The 7,900-nt window shown below is 36.9% G+C and overlaps 1 protein-coding gene across 2 annotated transcripts in view; it reads left to right on the forward strand.

The window, feature by feature from the left end:
* LOC106881755 (glutathione S-transferase C-terminal domain-containing protein) overlaps positions 1-7,900 on the forward strand; it is a 76,010-nt gene that overhangs the window by 2,549 nt on the left and 65,561 nt on the right. The window contains exon 1 of one of the 2 annotated variants that reach the window (XM_052973705.1): positions 5,155-5,178. The exons of the other annotated variant lie outside the window; for it this stretch is intronic. The gene's annotated coding sequence lies outside the window, so the exon portion shown is untranslated. Of the gene's footprint in view, positions 1-5,154; positions 5,179-7,900 lie in introns of those variants that run through there. 2 annotated transcript variants of the gene reach the window in all.

A 7,900-nucleotide genomic window follows, 5' to 3' on the forward strand; every position in this document is an offset into this window, starting at 1 on the left:
ATATATCAATTAGAAAATGGAGGATAATATGCTGAAACCAACGACTTGCAGACAGTGTATTCTGTTGAATTCATTAATTAAATTCATAGCTAAAGTGACTGTCATAAACACCTGTACTTTGTGAGTTTTTTTGTCACTTTAGCTATGAATTTAGTTAATGAATTCAATGGGATACACTGTCTGCAAGTCGTTGGGTTCAGCATATTATCCTCCATTTTCTAATTGATATATAAATTTAGGGTAACCCCCACCTTTACCCGCTCCCATTTATTGCATTTGGTATAACACCAGTGTAACAATAATTGGGTACCCTCCCAGCCGTATATTGGATAGATACTATCCCTTAGTGGGTTGAATCCTCAACCCCTAACTCTCTCGCATTATATATATATATATATATATATATATATTCTTTCTTTTACTTATTTCAGTCATTTGACTGCAGCCGTGCTGGACCACCGCCTTTAGTCGAGCAAATTGACCCCAGAGCTTATTCTTTGTAATTCTAGTACTTATTCAATTGGTCTGTTTTGCCAAACTGCTAAGTTACGGGGACGTAAAAACACCAGCATTGGTTGTCAAGCGATGTTGGGGGGACAAACACAGACACACAAACATACACACACATACATATATATACATATACGACGGGCTTCTTCCAGTTTCTGTCTACCAAATCCATTCACAAGGCTTTGGTTGGCCCGAGGCTATAGTAGAAGACACTTGCCCAAGGTGCCATGCAGTGGGACTGAACCCAGGACCACGTGGTTGGTAAGCAAGCTTATATATATATCTATATATATATAAAGTGAATGAAATTCCAACATAGCCTGGTTTTTATGTTTTATTTTTGTTTTTTTCTCAATTTTACAATATTACATACTGTGATAAGACAAGTAGTTTCATGCTTTCTGCAATCTTCAGGTTTATATAGAAGCAATATTAACCGATAGTTATACTATGTACAACTGTAGTGGAATGCTTGAATTTATTCTTTAAATACTTTTCAGTTGGCTCAAGCAAGCTGTATCTTACAAACTGTATTTCAGCCAATCACAGTGTGGCTTAGACATCACAGTTTTGTGTGTGCCAACATAGTTCATACTGACATCATGCAATTTAGCTGTCATGTCTTGGGTAGCATACCAAAATAGTTGGCATTATCAGGTCTTATTCATAAAAAAACATTTTAACCAATCAGTGTACGTCTTAGCCATCACTGTTGACATTGACAGTGCTTATTCATAGAGACATTTTAATCAGAGTCATCTCTAAAGGATTCAGCTTTATTGGGATGGTGAAGGACACTTGATACTGTAAACAGTATTCCTGCCTTAAATGAATATAATATTACTGTTAAAATTTCTAGCATTTTATTGTTACTGCTACTACTACCACAACCATCACTAATCAACATCATTATTATTATTGTCCATTTTGAAGGGGTTTGGATTCTTCAATGAAAGTCTTTTCTCTTATTCTTCCCTCAACTTCACTTGAGTTGTACAGTTTGTAAAATGAGAATATCACAAACATTTTCTGACATGTTTCTCAATGGTTGCTTAATGCTATCTAATGAACACCAGGGTCCCTAAATTGTTGTCACTCATGAGCATTTTGATGATGAGTTTTCTGTCTGGCCAAGATATGTCTCTTCACAATTCAAGCAGCTGATGCAGTAGATTAGATTTCTGCTTTTACAGTTCATATTTGCATTTGTAAATATTCTTCTGAGTTTTGTATTGATAAGTATGAACTGGCATGTACCATATCAATTGTCATTTCATTTGGATACTGTGAATGTTTTATCATTGTTGTTTACGTCAAACTTTGTCATTGCCGAAGATTATTTCAAATTTTTTGGTTGCTTTTACTTTGAATCAGTTTTTGCTCCTTTGACCAATGACAAGCAAATTTAATTTGGCAACATTAAAGATATTGTGGTACCATGAGTTGTGTTTCACTATAAAGAGTATAATGTTCTCATTTTTGTGTTCCTCTTCTTGGGCTGTTCTAAGTTCTGTAGGGCTTTGTTTAACATGTTCTATACTACTAGTTTCCAACTGGGGTCTGCATAAGGTTTTGTTGTTAAAGTTTATCTGCAATAAATTTTCTGTAATTCTTTTACTTGTTTCAGTCATTTGACTGTGGCCATGCTGGAACACTGCTTTGAATTGTTGTTAGTTGAACAAATCGACACCAGGACTTTTTTAAAGTCTGGCACTTATTTTATTGATCTCTTTTGCTAAACTGCTGAACACACAGATCAATAGATACATACATACACATACATACATACATACATACGTACACACATACATACACACATACATACATACATACACATACACACATACAAATGACAGGCTTCTTTCAGTTTCTGTTTACCAAATCTGCTCACAAGGGTTTGGTTGGCCCAAGGCTATAGTAGAAGACAATTGTTCAAGGTGCAATGCAGTGGGACTGAACCTGCTTGCATGCATACATACATACATACATACATACATACATACAAATGACAGGCTTCTTTCAGTTTCCATCTACCAAATCCACTCACAAGGGTTTGGTTGGCCCAGGGCTATAGTAGAAGACATTTGTTCAAAGTGCAATGCAGTGGGACTGAACCTGGAACCATGTGGTTGGGAAGGAAGTTTCTTACCACACCACCATGCCAACACCTATAATACTCAAAATATCTTAACACTTTGTTATAAAATTCCTAATAATATTTAATTATGAAAGCAAAAGATTTTAAAAAATATTAAATGGTTAGTAGGGCACATCCAAGTAAAATAGGAATAAAAGGGGTTCATAGATGAAAAAAAAAATGGTTGAGGAACACTGTTCTATACCATTTTCTATAAGTATGGGTGGATGTTTTCATTTGAGTAGAAATCCTTTAACTTCTGTTTCTGGTATCTCTGTGATCAACAATGGCACAAATTTTTCTGGCTAGACAGTATGGGATATTATTTTTTGTATATGTTGGGTGGCATGATTTAAAGTTCAGGTACTGATGTGTATCTCTGTCTTTGTAATATACATCATTGGTGATAGTGGTGTCATTTTTAGTTGCCATTATCTTGAGAAATGGTAATTCTGTGTTGCTCATTTCCTTTTATAGATTTCAGAGTTGGGTGCAGATTGTTCAGGTAAGTACTGAATTCTTCCAAGATGTCTAGAAATTTTGTCCAGATTTTGAAACAGTCATCCTGGTATCTCTTCCATGCACCTGAAATATACCTTCTAAAGTCAGTGCCATAGTTTTCTTCTACTCTTTGATATAGTTATTCTAAGTATTCTATTACTGAGTTCGCATAAACTGGAGCAAACCTGGTTCCCATTGCTGTACCTCTAATTTGAAGATAATTCTTCCAATTGAAAAAGAATATATTATTTTCAAATATAAAGGCCATGGTAAATCCACTGGTAATCATTTCTCTTAGTTTTTTCACCCAATGTTTAATCACTTTTATTCCTAAATCATGTGGAATATTTGTATAGAAGCTTACTATATCAAAACTAAATACGAATGAATTCAATTCTATTGTTTTGGAAAGATGGGAACAGGAAGTCAGTGTCATCCTGAATGAAACTTGGTATGTGAGTACATAATGGTTTCAAAATGATGTTAACTAAATTACTTAGATGATCAGGGCATACTGGACCAGCTATAATAGGTGTAAGTTTTAGCTTTGTTGGTTATAGTAATCTTATATATTCACTTATCTTGTTCCTTCAATTTATGTATTTTTGGTAAGCCGTAAAAGATGCCGGGTGTGGGCTCAAAATTGTGGGGTGGGGGAGTTATTGGTGATAAGGGAGGTGTAGTGTTGTAGGTTCAAAATTGTGGGTGATAAAGTGAGTTGTGTTCTGAAACCAAATTACTGAACTTCATGATGCTGTAATTTAGATTTGAAGGTATTTCACAGTAAAATGTTGCATCCATCAATTGATCCTCAGCTAAATCTTGGTAATATTCAGCATCTATTGTGACAATAACATTCCCTTTATCTGCTTCTTTTATAACTATTGTGTTACTGTTTTGGAGGTGTTTAAGCACAGACTTCTCTGGTTTGGTAATATTTGTGATGGCATTTCATCTGTCTTGAGTTCAAATTCTGCTAATGTCAACCTTGCCTTTCATCCTTGATGAAATAAGTACCAGTTGAGTACTGGGGTTGATGTAATCAATTTACCCCTCCTCCAAAATTGCTGGCCTTGTGCCAAAATTTGAAACCAATATTTGGTTTGACTAATATTTTACCAAAGTGGGAATTTAGAAAGGATATTAATGTATTGGTCCTGTTGAGTATTTCTTCCTTTTGGCAGGGTGAATTTTGAATTATTCTTTATCAGGTATTCATCAATCTCACTATTTTTATTGGTGAAAGACTCAACAAGTCATAACTTCTGAAAAAACTTTTGGATATCCTCTTCCAGTTCTTGGTGGTTGACTGTTGATGTAGATTTGAATTTAAGTTCTTTTGATAAAAGTTGGAATTCATCATTGTCTATATCCCTTTTCGGTAAATTAGTTGTATAACATCAGATTTTGAAATTCTATGGACCAATGTAGATATGGTTAATTCATAGTGCTAGTTAATCAAAATCTTTTTTCTTAAGTCTTATCATTGTCATGCAGGAAGATATTTGATGAGACTCAGGAAGTTGAGACAATGACATGGCATCACAAACTGGAAGTGCAGTTGGTGTGGTGCCGGTCTTCATTGGATGCTCGAATGAAATTGGCATAGGGAGATAAGAGGGAAGATTGAATAAATAAAATATATACCTAAGAAAAAAAAAAAAAATATATATATATATATATATAAACATTTATTAACAAGGAATGAAATATGTACACTGAATAAAGAGAACATGCTACCATTGGATAAGAAAAGTAGGTAGAATAAGAAACAAGAAAGACTAGAAAAATTGGAGATTTGGTATTGGTCAGAATGAAAAGAAATATTGAAGGTGTCAAAGAATATAAGATGGGTTCATGAGTTGTATGAATAAAAATTGGTAAAATGGAAAGAAATTAATTTAAAGAAAGTTAATGAGGGAATGAATCAGAAGATAAAAATACATGAAACTCTATTTTAAAGAATATGGAAGTGAGGATATGATCATGGTGTGGAACTTCAAAGAATGGGCATGAAGGAATTGAGATAGGTAAGTTTATGCACAACTCATGTTTACAATTATTGGTAACACTCCAAGAAAGACTGATGTATTCCTGGAAAAAGAGTAAGAGTATGAACTTTAGATTTTCTACCACTGGTAGAAACTAGGGATAGACGAGTGGTTGTGAGGGTTGGCAATGAGTACAGTGAAGAATTCAGGGTACAAGTAGGGATTTACCAAGGATCAGTCCTCAGCCCACTTTTGTTCATCATAGTCCTCCAGGCATTAACAGAGGAATTGAAGACAGACTGCCTCTGGGAGCTCCTCTATGCTGATGACCTTGTTATTATAGCTGAATCACTATCAGAACTAGAGAAGAAATTTGAAGTATGGAAGCAAGATCTAGAATCAAAGGGCCTTAAGAGTTAACTTAGCAAAAACCAAAGTCTTAGAAAGTAAGAAGAAATCACAAATCCCTTCAGGTAGATGGTCTTGTTCGATCTGTAGAAGAGGCATAGGTAGAAAATCCATTGGATATACCTAGTGTAAACTATGGACACATAAGAGGTGTTGCAATATCAGAGGAAGGTTAACAGAGAAAATAGTTTTTGTGTGTGGCAGATGCACAGGTACAATAAACACCCAAAATGTACAGAAAATGAACTCCATCAACTGCTAGGTGGGTAGCTTGGAGTAGTAGATTGCTTCCGTTATCTAGGTGACCAAGTTAGTAGCGGAAGTGGATGCTCCAATAGCATAGCTGTGAGACTACGAAAAGGGTGGGTAAAGTTGAGAGAGCTCCTATCTCTGCTGGCAACAAAGGGCTTCTCCCTCAAAGTGAAAGGTAGATTGTATGATACCGTGTGTGGACAGCTATGCTACATCACTGAAACATGGGCTGTGACTGCTGAGGACATGAAAGAAATGAAGCCAATATGCTTTGCTGGATGTGCAATGTCAGTGTGCATGTTCAACAGAGTGTAAGCATCTTGAGAGAAAAGTTGGGCATAAGAGGTATCAGATGTGGTGTGCAAGACAGATGTCTGCATTGGTATGGTCATGTGATGCATATGGACAAGGACAACTGTAAAATAGTGTTGATCTCTAACTGTGGAGGGAACCTGTGGTAGAGGTAGACCCAGGAAGACATGGGATGAAGTGGTGAAGCATGATCTTCGAATTTTGAGTCTCACAGTGGTAATGACTAGTGAATGAGACTTTTGGCAATATGCTGTGCTGAGAAGACCCGTCAAGCCAAGTGAAATTGTAGTCGTGGCTGATGCTGGTGTCAAGTAACTGGCACCCATGTAGGTGGTATGTAAAAAGCACCTTTTGAGCATTGGGCCTCAAGAGGCAAAGCGGCTGATGCTGGTGGGACGTGAAAAGCACCTATTGAGAGTTGGGCCTCTCGGAGGTAATGACAAATGACCTTTGGTATTGTGCTGTGCTTGAGAAGAAGGTCCATCAAGCCAAGTAAAACTGTAGTTGTGGCAGATATTGGTGTCATGCAAATGGCACCCACGGCATGTAAAAGCACCCAGCACACAGTCAAATGGTTGGCATTAGGAAGGGCATCCAGCTGTAGAAACCATGCTAAATCAGACTGGAGTCTGGTGCAGCCTTCTCGCTGGCCAGCCTGGGTCAAACTGTCCAACTCATGCCAGCATGGATAACGGATGTTAAATGATGATGATGGTATTTTCTTTAATGGAGGTGAGCCAACAAAAAGCCATTATGTGGATGTCTGACGGGGTGGTAAAGACACTTTTGAACTGGTCATTCAGTACCTCACTGATCCTAGTTGGACTGTCTGTGAGGAAGCCATCCTTTTGGAAGAGGAGTACTGAGGCTCTTTCTTTGGCATAATGAAAGAAGGCCTTTGGGTTTGACTTAATTTTTTTTATAACCCAGGCTTCTTTGTCTGCTCTTTCTTGCACATTGGATTGTTGCAGGCTTTTTTTAATCTCCTTTCGCTATTTTTGGCATGTTGGTTGAGGTGATTTGCAACCTTCGTCCATTGTCTCATGAGAATCTTCCTCTCCCTTGGAATGTTGTTCCTTTTTGTACTGGCCTTGTGCTTGGGGACATATTTCTAGTATATGGTTTGCATAACAGACTTCAAATATTCTAGTTTCATGCTAATGTCTGGTGTGGAGAGACATTTCGGCCAGTCCTGTCTGAGGATCTCTTTTTGGATTGATTTCCAGTCTGCTTTGTGGAAGTTCAGATTGGAGAGATTTTGGGCACTTCCTTTAGGCTGTATATCTCTGACTACTTTCGGCCTATACATAGACAGCTCTCTTATGTTGTAATCCGAAACTAATGTCGGCATCACTTTCACATCATGAACAATGATGTCCATATTGTTTGTGAAGCAGAGATCCAAAATGTCATTCGCCCTAGTTGGTCTGTGTACAACTTGTTCCATGAATAGAGCATTGGTGAGGTTGAGCAGGGACTCCACTTGTGCTTGTTTGCAATGAGTCATTATTGAGAGCATGAGGCCTTCAGGCCATTTGACATTGGGGAAGTTGAAATCACCTGTAAGAAATATGCTCACATGGTGTTCTAGTTTCATGAGGATTTCTTTAATTGTTGTGAGGCAACCTTCAACCTATATATATATATATATATATATAAATTGTAAATGCAAAAATAACAACAAAAACACAAAGGATTCTGCGGTACACGTGTTTCAAGCTTTATATCAGTGTATAATTGACAATATAAAGCTATCTTCAGCCGCAAATGTATTCTCTCCCAAGAATTA

The sequence above is a fragment of the Octopus bimaculoides genome, chromosome 16 (assembly GCF_001194135.2).
Source record: "Octopus bimaculoides isolate UCB-OBI-ISO-001 chromosome 16, ASM119413v2, whole genome shotgun sequence".
NCBI lineage: Eukaryota > Metazoa > Mollusca > Cephalopoda > Octopoda > Octopodidae > Octopus > Octopus bimaculoides.